The 13,144-nt window shown below is 35.8% G+C and overlaps 2 protein-coding genes across 4 annotated transcripts in view; one reads left to right on the top strand and one right to left on the bottom strand.

The window, feature by feature from the left end:
* Positions 1-8,802, bottom strand: part of LOC143238367 (cyclin-dependent kinase 17-like) — a 98,276-nt gene extending 89,474 nt beyond the window's left edge. The window contains exon 1 of one of the 3 annotated variants that reach the window (XM_076478520.1): positions 8,439-8,802. The gene's annotated coding sequence lies outside the window, so the exon portion shown is untranslated. Of the gene's footprint in view, positions 1-8,305 lie in introns of all 3 variants that reach the window. The other 2 variants (XM_076478516.1, XM_076478517.1) reach the window with 2 other exon arrangements.
* Positions 1-13,144, top strand: part of mRpS33 (mitochondrial ribosomal protein S33) — a 321,652-nt gene that overhangs the window by 248,815 nt on the left and 59,693 nt on the right. The window lies entirely within an intron of this gene.

The following is a 13,144-nucleotide window of genomic DNA, read 5'->3' as shown; positions in this document are numbered from 1 at the left end:
AATGTTAGCTTGCGGTCAAAGAGAAGTCACAAGAATTTTGTCTCAGGGACCACAGGCAGCACAACTTCACCAATACGGAGTTCAGGATCAGGGTGAATACCCTATTGGCAAAAAAGTGCATGCAAACGGTTTTAGAGAGACAGAAGTTAAAGCCATTTGCTATGATCCACTTCAGTAAATGATTGAGAGCAGTCTGTAGCTGCCACTCAATATACCTCATGTTCGATGACTGACATAAAATGTGAAAGTCGTCGTCATAGAGCCCGTTTGCAACAGGAAGAGGGAGTTGTTCAGTAATGGCATTAATCTTTATACTGAAAAGTGTGACACTCAAAACACAACCCTGAGGGACTCCAAGTTCCTGCAGAAAAAAATGGGAAAGTGGCAAACCCACATAAACTTGGAATCTCCTGTCCACTAAACATTTTTAATAAAAATGGGCAAATGACGACGTAACCCGTATATATGGAGGTCTCGCAAAATGCCATACCCCCATGTTTTATCATAGACCTTCTCAATGTCCAAAAATATTGATACAAGATGTTGTCGTTTGAGAAAGGCCTCTCTAATTGACGTTTCAAGTCGAATCAGATGGTCCATGGTAGAGTGCTGTCGTCGGAACCCACATTGAGTGGGCGAGAGGAGGTTGTTTGATTCGAGGAACCAAACAAGACGAGTATTAACCATCCTCTCTAAGATCTTAAAGAGACAGCTCGTCAAAGCAATTGGACGCTAGATTGAAGGAATTTTGGGATCTTTCCCAGGCTTAGAGAAAGGTAAGATAATAGCCTAGCGCCAGGCATTAAAAAAAACATTCTCCTGCCAGATCTGGTTAAAAACAATTAGAAGAATATCAAGAGAAGCAAGAGAAAGATAGCGCAGCATGTCATACTGTACGTCATCTGGTCCAACAGATGTACTGCCAGATCGATGAAGGGCCAGTTTGAGTTCCACCAGTGAAAATGGACTACTATAGTCATAGAGACAATCAGTTCAAAAGGAAAGAGGTGATCTCTCTGCCAGAGTCTTGATGGCTGAGAAGGTGGAGGAAGTGCTAGTTACCTAGCGAAAGTTTTCACCTAGAGTATCTGTGATGTTCTGGGTATCAGCTACATCCTGGCCATCAGAGAGCAAGATCAAGAGGGGGACAAAATTATATTGACCACTGACCTTTTGAATCTTGTCCCATATGACTTTGGAACTTTCGTTTTCAAACACTGCACCTCTTTTTCTTCCAAGCATTTAGGGCAAGAACGAAAGTAGGACGGGTGAGAGCCATTGCAATTGATGTAATTAGGGTCTGTTTCATACTCAAAGGCATTGTGGTCCTTACCACTGCAACGAGCACACGTCAAGGAAAGCCGACATGACGTCTTTGAGTGACTAAACCACTTACACTGAAAACATTGGAGGGTTTGGAATGTATGGTCGTACCGTGCAATTAAAATTACCTTTCTTGATGGTGGCAGGTGGTCGTGGTGATGTAAATGTCACAATGAGGATGTTGTTCGAAATTGTAATTTCATCTTTGTGAGTGGAGATACGCCTCAGAAGTTGCGATAAACAATCATTCACTATGTCAAGCCTGAAAAATCAAAAGACACTGCATGGGTTCTTTAAACCCATTCATGAGGCTGAACCTGATCAATCTGCTGCAGCCAATCAGGTTGAATCAGAATTGTCAACTGAATTGTCAGAGTCATCACCGAGGCCCTCTACCAGTGCTGCCACTACCACCTCAGGTCCAGTCTGGGACATTGAAAATTACATTTCTGATGATGTCAGCATTGGTAAACAGGTAAGTCGACTCTTCATTATATTAATTTTGTATTAAAAATCATGCAAATACTCTGATGAGTTTTAGACTGAATATTCAGTGCTGCTAGTGATTGTAGGCCTACAGCCACAGGTTGTTAGGCCTGCTCTGTGAAGTACAGCTCCAAGCCTTTCTCTTCGAGGTTATTGTACTCTCATAACAAAACTTTCCTAAGTGCAAAATAACTTAATTAGAACTATGTTTTTCTACCTCTTTTAGATAAATGTTGGAACCAAAAAATGCCTCCTTGAGAATGCCTGGAAGCCAGGGAGTGATTATGTTTTCCCCATAGTGTGGTCTAAGAAAGCTGCGTTTTCAGCATCATTGGCTTTCACAGTGGAGACGGCTACTCTACAGTCAACATGCAAAAGTACTTTCTGCAAGTACTGCTGTCTTTTTGCTCCTGATGGTGCTGGTGTTGAAAGCCAGAAATTGGGACAACTAGTGAAATTTCCATACATAAACTGAAAGAAGGCTGCTGAAGACTTCAAGGCACATGAATTGAAACAGTACCACCAAGGCAGCAAAGAAAAAGCTAACAATTTTCTAAAGGTCGTAAACACAAGTTCATCTGTGCATTTGCAGCTTGATGCAACTTACAAGCAAGAAATTGAACAGAACCGGCAATATTTAATGCCTATTATTGATACTGTATTGCTGTGTGGGAGACAGGGTTTAGCTTTGAGGGAAAAATGTGATTCTGGTCCAATATTTGTTGATGAAACTAATAAGGAGCCCATCAATATTGATGAGAATTTTCGGGCAATTTTACGCTACAGGGCAAAAGGTGATGTCAAGCTTTCAGCAAGCCTCAAGAGTACAAAGAGGAATGCTACGTATCTGAGTCCTCAAATTCAAAATGAAATCATCAATGCTTGTAATACTCATGTTCTTGATGCTTTGGCCAACATGGTTAATGTTGCAAAGTGTTTCTCAATATTAGCTGATTTAACAACAGATATTTAAGGCATTGAACAGTTTTCACTGTGTGTTAGATATTTGCATGCCAATGACAACTCTGTTGCAATGAAAGAAGATTTTTTGCAATTTATACCTGTTTATGATGTGATTGGCAGAAACTTGGCTGATGTTATCATAACCAATCTGACAATATATGGTGTTGACATGCGAGGACAAGGGTACGACAGTGCTGCCTCTATGAGTGGGAAATTCAATGGTGTCCAGAGACACATGACTGATAAATTCCCACTTGAACCCTATGTAAAGAAGTTCCTGTGCGAAATTGCATGGGAGTAATTTCTAGGATTGAAAACTTTCTCAGTACACTCAAACGAAAGCACGTTTTGGCTCTTTCGGTAGAAAATAAAGCACTTTAATCGAAAAAAAAAAGTTTGAAAGATCTCTGTCCCACCCAGTGGGTTGAGAGACATGACTCAGTCACTGTCTTTCTAGAATTAATCCATGCAGTTGCAGATGCCCTTGAGACCATATCAGGTTGGAAAGACAGAGATTCTGCCACGAAAGCCAATGAATTGTTGTGTTCTATAACACAGCCAGAATTCATCATCACTCTACTTACCATTGCTAAATTGTTTTCCTTTAGTTTACCTCTGTGCAACTTACTGCATCAACAGAACATTGATTTAGGTGCTGCGATGCATCACGCAGAAATAGTGGAAGATTTAATCCGTTCACTCAGAAATAATACTGTGAATGAATTTAACAACATTTTCTGTGAGGCTCAAACTCTGTGTAGTGAGCTTCAAATTGACATCATAATGCCAAGGCAGACTAAAAGACAGATGTACCGTGCTAACCCACAAACCCCTAACCCTGAGGAGTACTTTCGTATTGTTGTATTTGTACCATTTGTTGATCACTTTTTTTCACAAATATGTGACCGTCTGTTCAGTCACAAAACTCTCCTTACAAACTTCATGTGTTTACTACCATCAGGATCTACCACAAAACAGTCAGAACCTACAGCACAACAATGTGACCAAATTAAAAAGTTGGTCAATATATACAAGGCTGACATTGACAGCACTTCACTAGCTGCAGTAGGTGAACTCAGGGTTTGGTACAAATCACTTGCGAACAACAGACCAAAAAATGTCATAGATGCATATGCAATGTGCAATGCAGAAATGTTCCCAGTCATTTCCAGACTGTTGAAAGTATCTGCCACACTGCCTGTGTCAACGAGCTCAGTGGAGTCAGAAGACTCAAAACGTATTTGAGAAATACCACTACTGAAGATCGATTGAATGGCCTGGCCTCATTATACATTCACCGTGATATTAAAGTTGAACCAAACTGTGTTGTAGATGTCCTGGCAAAAACTACAGGCGTTTGAGCCTTTCATAGATATTCGATTGTATTTCTCTAGTTCTGACAAAACTTGCTGTATTAAAATCAGAAATTTGCATTTGACGATTTGTTGTGTGTGAAATTATCTGTCATGCAATCACGGATCTTTATGAAACTTCACAGGTGGCAACTGAACTTGTCTTAGAAGAGTGGGTCCATGGGGGTTAACACAACTCCCCCCTTGGCTACGCCACTGTCAGGGTCCCTGAATGCCATTCAAAATATTTTTGGCAACTCGCTTTTTTTGGGGTTGGCTAACAAAAATTCGCTTCTCTCCCGTTAAAACGATTTTTGGAAACACTAACTAGAAAAGCTATCATCTTACTTGTTTGTTAAAACCTACCATGGCCTGGTGACTAGAGCATTAGAATCTGAAGGTCGCAGGCTCGAATCTAATCACCGAACATGCTCGCTCTTTCAGCCGTGTAGATATAATAATTAGTGGCTGTCGAACTAACTATTTAACCAGAGAAGCTCACGCGGTTGTGTTGTTGTTTACAATCTAAATTACGGACGGTTATCGTAGATATTCTTCAAATATCTTTGAACAAAATTAAACAAAGCAAACTTTTTATTTTTCTATCGATCTTCAGTGTGTCAATACAAACAAGTACGTTACGTGGATGAGGAGTCTGGAGACTGGTCACGAACGACAAATCACGTCGTTCGACCTACAGGGATGGTTTGACCAAATATGAATATAATATGCTAGTTTACTTGCACGTGACCAAACCTGAGTACCAGTTTTTCAGTTACATGAAAAATGTTGCTGGCGGATTGAAATGTAATATCTTAAAAAAAAAAAAGGAAGTAAAAAATACAAATTTAATAAAAACAATAAAAAATGAAATCCAATAATCACTGTTCCTCTGGTTATTTTACATTTTTGGCAAAATTATGATTGTTTTTTATCATTAAATTTGTAACAACCTTATAATAATCTACGTTGAAAGCGTGTGTTCCCCTAGCAGCGCTAAAAGTTCGTGTTCTAACTCTTTATGAAGTGACTGCAATTTCTATAGCAAGAATGTGTACTGTTTTCATTCTGAATCGACATCTATTTCGAATTTTATATACAAGTTTGCACCCTTCGGGTTAGTTATTTACTTTTACACGTATCACGGCTACTCTTGAATCAGTGTAATCTTAATAGGAAGGGGGTAAAACGAATACATCAATTGACCATACACCCCATAATATCGCTATTCACGTAGTCTGGACATTGAAAAATTAGACAGCCAAGAAGTAAGTATAAATAGTGGTTTTCTGTTTCGTTTTAGTGTAATAACAAGTTGCTTATATTTAAAGCATAACTGTGGTTGTTGGATTAAAGCGGCGAACAACTGAATTTTATACCATGGACGTTTGTCATAGGAACATTTCGTCTGCATCTCTATTTAGGCACTTTAAATTTGTTTGTACTTCAAACAAACGAACCTTTTTTTTTTATATAGTTCTTCAAGAATATGCCTAATTAAATGTAAAATTCCTTGTTTTACTCTAATTCAAAAGTCAAGTACCACTTATATCCTTCTTCATCTTAAATACTGGGTAAACAAATCAAACACCACCATAAAAATAAATCCATATTTCAATGTGACTATTAGCCACACTTTAAAACTTTGGCTGGCTTAGTTTTAAAGTGTGGCTTTAAAGTTTGTCCCCAGCCATTTCCTTTCATGTTGTCCCCCTCCCCACACATACACATTTTTTAGATTTTTTTTTCTTTTTTTAAATTACCGTTTTCGATCATACAAAAAAAAACCAATGAAGTCTTCTGGATGAAAAATGAGATGAACACAGTTGGTTAATTTTGCCATTTGTATTTAATTGTCATACATTCTGTATATTTTTTAAGAAAATATTTAAAGAAGATTTCTGTTTCACATTACCATTTTAAAACAAGATACAATCATGAAAAGGTTAAAAACTTTAAAAAAATACCTTATCCTTCCGTTTTTAGAAAACACCAGGCGCTAAACTTTTTTTTTAATTGGCCTAACACTATAAGGAGAAATCCGTACTTCAATGCACTATTAGCTAGACTTTAGAACAAAGTTAGCTTATGTCAAGAATTAAATAAGCAGTTGACAATATAGGGCTTTGTCTGAAATTGTAAAATTTAAATTCCATTACTAACTGTCTTGACAATGAAATACCAAACCTAAAATATATCAAGTTGAGCCACACATCCACCTACAAAGAGAAAATTCAATAACATAATGTATCTTTAACTCCTTATTAGAATATTGTCTTCAATGATTTATTTTGCTAAGTTCTGAAGACAATAGGAAAAAGAGTACACAAGTTGATAGATTGAGAAAGTTTGCCTAGGATCTGGCTAAGACAGTTTTAATTCCTTTAAAGGGTAACTAGGTTATAAAGTGATTTATTGTTGATAGTAGCAGACTAAAAGGGTTTGAAAGGAGGACAGATGATTTTCTTTTTAAACATAAATAGTTTCATCTATACTTTTCTTTGTCTTGGGGTGGATGTCCTAAAGGGAAAGTGATCCTTTGTTTCCCAGTGGTTATATAATAATAAATACTGTAGTTCTATCCAATTCCTCAGACTTAATGAGTGGAAAATATGAACATGAGTACCTATTTCCGTAACACAAAACTACCCAGGAACTGAAATACTACACAACAATACACACTGTTTATATTAAAAAAGAATTAAAGTGAGTTTTTATATTTCTTTGAGCACTGGTCCATACCAGAGTTGTGTCCACATTTCCTTCCTGCACCACCTAGTGAATACACACATTACTAAGCTTTTTCTTGTAACCCCTCCTAATATTGTAACAATTGGCTGGTATCACCTGAAACTTTGTGTGAGGTAGATAATCTAAAGTTCTTAACATCAGTTCCTTCCCAAACAACCAACTCAAGATAAAGACTAGGTCTATACTGTTGAGTGTTATTAATTTTCACTGTTTTAATGAATGTTAACAACAGTTACCTACTCCACAGTCACCCACTGGGCTAGAACCACACAAGGAGGTGCAGAGAAAGAGAATGTAAAAAAACATGAGAAACACCTTTCTTGTAAGAATAGCCTTATGGGTTGGAAAGACAAACCTAGAATACAGCCCAAATACATTTCAAGGGTTTTTAAGAAGAACCTGAAAAAAAAAACACATTCTGCCAAGAAACAATCAGCAACATTTGTTAAATACAAAAAAAAACTATGCTGACAGAAAGCCACTTGTTCTTCATCCATCAAAAGAACTAACCAAAATATCAAATGTAAATGACTTCAGTTACATATACATAACCAACATAACTGTAAAATGTTTCAAAATAACGTTCCACCTAATCAAGTAAATTGTTTGACATATTAATTATAGTCCAACCAATAGAGATACCTAGACAATGGGATTCAACTATAAATAAATATCTGAGGAAGAAGTCTTATCCAAACCAACTACAGATGTGGAAAATGATAAGAAAATTGAGGAACTATAGCTAAAACACATTAAAAGAATGACACAGAGTCTTAACAGAGACAAATTTACAAGCTGTTAGTGTGAATGGAAACTTTGTCATAATTATATCACAGAAAGGAAACAAAATTTCTAAAGTAAAATTAGAAATAAATCAAGTTAAAAAAATTAACAATAATTCACTTTTCAGTAAAATCTTTAAGACAATTCCACCATCATCCAGAACAGGAACTTATTTTCCACTTGACTAAATTACCACCGGTTTTATTAATATGTTTATTCTTTTATGATGTGATAAACAATAATGTAATTGGATATACACATCACACAAAAACATACTGTCTGTATATTTACTGTCACCCATCCTGGATGAAATGGTACAACGTAAAATGCTGGTTAATTAAAAGTCAGAGGGTTACGTTTGTGGTAACTACAATAAATACAACACACTACAGTACAGTTACTTCTGTTTGGTTTTGTCGTTCTTTTGATTTACTTTTCACAAAAATACAAAATATTTTAAACCAGTGTCTAAAACATTAGCGTGTCCTGCTTAATTAATGTATTAGTACCAGTATTACTATTAATAAGTGTTCTGTAGAACTTAATCTACCACGAACCAACTTTTCAATTCAAGAACATTTTTATATTTAATAATCCAGATTATACTTCTAAGTTCCATTACATCGTATTAAACCTTAACTTCTCACCTGGTCTCCAAAGTGTTTAACATCGTATAAATACAAAGTGAAAATCAAGTTGAAATATATTCACTGAATCAGTAACTAATTAACGCAAAATGAAATAATACAACATTTCGCTATCACATGTTCAATCACTTACGTTAACATGCCGAAGTTCAAACGAGTCAGGTACGTTTATGTAGGTGGGGCTGTATGCTAATTATAAAACTGTTTAAAAACAACAACAAAAAAACCTGTTGCATGCTCCGTTAACGAGACGGAACAGGCTATTACGTTTGTAACACGAGCTAACTTTCATATTAAACAAAATGAAGAATTTGAATAATTCATATTATTATAATTTTAAAATAAATGCCGTGCATTGTTAAATTAAATTAGAAATAAAACTGGCATACACTGTCGAAACTCAAAATAAATTACTTTTTTTGCAAAATCTTTTCGTAATATCTAAAACTTTTATCTAAATATCGAGCTAAAAGCGAAACCTATGATTAGCCTGCCATCTGTTGACAAAACTGTTAGAATAATATCTTTTTCGCACAGAAAACACACATTTCATTGATATAAAATAACTTGTATCATTATACAATGTACGAAACTTCTTCCCCGAACTTCGTATTATATAAAAAATACAATCAAAATTTCATTTAAAATGTATAATCTTCTGCTAGTTTGGAACCTTTACTTTTAGCGATCAGAAATATACACGCAAAGAAAAACTTTTCAAAAAATAAATAAATGTGGGACAGCTAATTAATATCAATCTTTCAAAAGGAATGCAAAGAATATAGTAGGGATGACACTTGCACCATCCATACATAATAGTGCATGCACACAATATAGTAGAGCCCCCAGTGGCGCCTATATCACTCGAAACCGAGTTTCGATACCGGTGGTGAGCAGAATGTGGACAGCAGCCCTGTGTATACGCTTGCGCTTAACAATGACAGTGTAGTATGTAGAATGTTGATAAACAAAAATAGAACAAAAGAAACTCCGTTGTGATTGAAGAGTTATATATATCGCTGTATTTTAAATCTTGCCTATGGTATTGTTTGCGGATAATTCAAATACCATCCCTAGTGTCTTGTTTACATTGCTTTTGAAGGATTTATATTCAGTAGCGGGTATAGGATTTTGGAAAAGGGTGAGGTCGCCATGTAATTTCGTCATACATCATTTATATCGATATAGCCAGATGGCAGGTCAAATTTAAATGTAATATTATAAATTATTGATATGGTGATAGGAGATGCAGAAATTAAAATAGGCTTATTGAAATTATTTATTGTTAAATAGGATGCATTTTAAAGCGTAAGGACGCAAAATTATGAAAAAGGAGTGGCTAAACCCCACCCACGGAACCTGCTAGTGTTGATGTTAGCTATCCCTGTATTTACTTCCTTTTTTCTATCTTTTTATTTACTTGTTGTTTTTTAACGCAGTGTTTCAATAAACATAAAAAAGATTGATATGTAACCATGATGTAAATACAATGAGGTTTCAAATGTAATATTTATTGCTTATTTATTATCGGTTGGTAATTCATGTTTCATCCTACAGGTCAGATTTCATGGGGATTGTTTTTGTTTGTTTGTTTTTGAATTTCGCACAAAGCTACTCGAGGGCTATCTGTGCTAGCCGTCCCTAATTTAGCAGTGTAAGACTAGAGATTTCTTCACCAACGAATAGTGGGATTGACCGTCACATTATACACCCCCACGGCTGGGAATTTCATGGGGAACATAAAACTTCGATAACAAGCTAACCTCAGGATATAATGATAACATTGTACATGTTAAAATTATTGTTTTCAATTATTATTAATTATTAATAATGCATATAAAATTGGATATTCTGTTTGAAACTATGTCATCTCAGAGAAGTTGTTTGATACCATTGTTTTAGTTACTCAGTTATCATGTAATATAAAAGAAGAACAATAAATTAAAATTATTTATTCTAATATTTACAGACATTAACAGAACTTGTGACTCAGTTATTGCACATATATTATTATAAAAGATAACACTGTATAGTAAAGTTTTGATGACTTATTGAGGAGATATTTAAAATATTTTTTCGATGAATGATCCGATTCGCAGTCTGAGGGTTATAAATCACGTGATACCGAACATGCTCAACATTTCAGCCGTGGGAGCGTTATAATGTACAATCAATCCTTCTCTTCGTTGGTAAAAAAGTATCGCAGAAGGTGTTGATGACTGTCTCTAATTTTAGACTGCTAAATTCGGAGCAGTTAGCACAGATAGCCGACATGTCGCTTTGAATGGTCAATCATGTGAGAACATTTTTTATTGGACGATTTTACACGTCTTTGAGAAAATAAATTCTTCTTGTAATTCAGATAATTAAAACAAAACGAGTGAAAGAACTAAACATGTACTTTACCAAGACCAAACTTTCAGTTAGAACGTTATGATCTATTAAATAGCCAAGGTTAGATATGAAGCTAGAGCGTTATGGTCTATTAAACAACTACAGTCAAATGTGTATTTGTCTAGATGAAACTTTAACACCCATTAATTTACAAGGTAGAATGTGAAGTTGGAATATTAGGGTATATTAAATAACCAATGTTAGATGTGACGCTAGAACGTTATGGTCCATAATGACTTCGGTCAAATGCGTAATCTAACTGAAAGGGTCAAATGTTAAAGTAAACCGTTAGAGCATATTAAACAACTAAGAACCTAAACAGAGCCAATTCAAGTTTTGATCGCGCCCTACATACAACTTAAACGAAACTGCGGTCCTAATAATTTCACCAATGTTCTTGAACTCCAAGCTTTATATAACTGCTTTAACAATGTTCTAACACTTTGCAGAATTATTTTCTTATATAAAAAGGGAGATATTTGTGTAATATTGTAATAGTAACAATATACACTGCATCGAAAGAAAACTGTGCATACGAGGGCTGTTCAAAAAATACGTGGACTGTTTAAATTGCACGGCTCCAGTTGGTTCCAGGGGAATCTGCTTGGTGTCGCTAGGTTTGCACAGATCAGCTGATTACGATGCCATTTCCCGCTTGCAGATATCTTCATTTGTGTATTAGCTACGCGGTTTTAAGTGAAGTGCAATTTTTTCGTTTGGCAGATTTCAGAATGAATGACCTAAAGGAGCAACGACTTGCTGTAAAATTTTGTGTTAAACTTGGAAAATCTGCGACTGAAACTTTTGCTATGCTTAACACGGCTTACGGTGATGTTGCTATGAAGCGTACAGCATGTTTCAAGTGGCATGAACGTTTTAAGGATGGTCGACAGTCCATTGAAGATGATGAGCGTCCTGGACGTCCTTCCACGTCAACTGACGATCCACACGTCGACAAATTCAACACCCTGGTGCGGGTAAATCGACGTCTGACTGTCAGGAAGCTTGCTGAAGAGTGTGGGATATCAGTTGGATCTTGTTACGAGATTTTGACCGAAAAATTGAAGATACACCGCGTTGCTGCGAAATTCAGCCCTCAGAACTCGTGAGTTTTTGGCCAAACACTCGATCACTGTTCTTCCCCACCCACCCCTACTCACCGGACCTTGCTCCTTGCGATTTGTTTTGTTCCCCAAACTCAAAAGACCCTTGAAAGGAAGAAGATTTGAGACGATTCCCGAGATTAGGGCAAATGCGACGAAGGAGCTGGAGGACATTATAAAAGAAGCGTACCAGGACTGTTTCAACAAGTGGAAACAGCGTTGGGATAAGTGTGTGCGTTGGGAAGAAGAGTACTTTGAAGGGGTCCCAGACCTCTAACTTCTAAATAAAGTGCATTTTGTTTTATGACGTCAGTTCGCGTATTTTTTGAACAGACCTCGTACAGTTCTAGGAAGAAACTAAATTACTTAGTTATGTGAAAGTTTTAAAAAAGCAGTAACGTAATTATCTCTTTACTACTTGTATTTTTAATAACACTACCATATCTAATTTGATATAAATATCGTCCTTCCAATGACCATAATGTTTTAGTTATTTTCCCGAAAAAATAAAGGAAACTGAACGTACAATAACGGGGTTATTAGTAACTACTGTAATACATTATGTATTTTATCGCATGTTTAATGTACTGTGAGAAACACCATGTTGTGTATTAAGTCATCAATAATTTTTTTACATCAGCGTCACGTATTACCGATTTCTAATTACACACACAGTTAAATCATTATAATGATAGTTTACAAATTCGATAGGTGGACACACTATAACTTTTGTTGTGCAACAACACAATAAACGCTATTACACTAAAATTAAATAGAGGCAGATTTTTCATTTATAACACGGTTGCGCCTTTTAGTGCTAGCTCATTTTCTCGTACTTGTAGCTTTTATAATTCACTTTCCGATATTTTACAAATCGCACAAAAAGTTAAGCGTTTTTGTTTATAACTTTTGCGCAAAACTAACACATACATTTTACACCTTAACCGTTCTTAATCTTGAAATGATAAACTGCTCAACAGCACCAATTAAAATTTTGTATGAGTGAGGGATTTGACCGTCACCTTTTTATACATCACAGTGTGTTATACACGTTTTACTAGCCCTTGGATATACAATGTGGACACCAGATAATTTACCTACACCTGTCTTAGTTGCTCTTTGTATAAGATATCTGCTGAGAAACATACTGTCTTTTTGTTGTTTCTTTTTTTTTCCAAACACTTTTCAATCGGCCGCAATTCCTCTGTTCCACAGCGTATTGATTGAGATTTGGTAGGGTTATACTTTAGTTTAATATACACCCAGAGACGTTTCTCCTTTTATCACTTAAGCCATTTTAAATAATTTATCGATTCAAATGTCAATCAACCCAAAAATGTAC

Source organism: Tachypleus tridentatus, chromosome 13 (assembly GCF_004210375.1).
Source record: "Tachypleus tridentatus isolate NWPU-2018 chromosome 13, ASM421037v1, whole genome shotgun sequence".
NCBI lineage: Eukaryota > Metazoa > Arthropoda > Merostomata > Xiphosura > Limulidae > Tachypleus > Tachypleus tridentatus.
The sequence above is the reverse complement of the archived record's forward strand: the minus strand, read 5'-3'. Positions and strand labels throughout refer to the sequence as shown.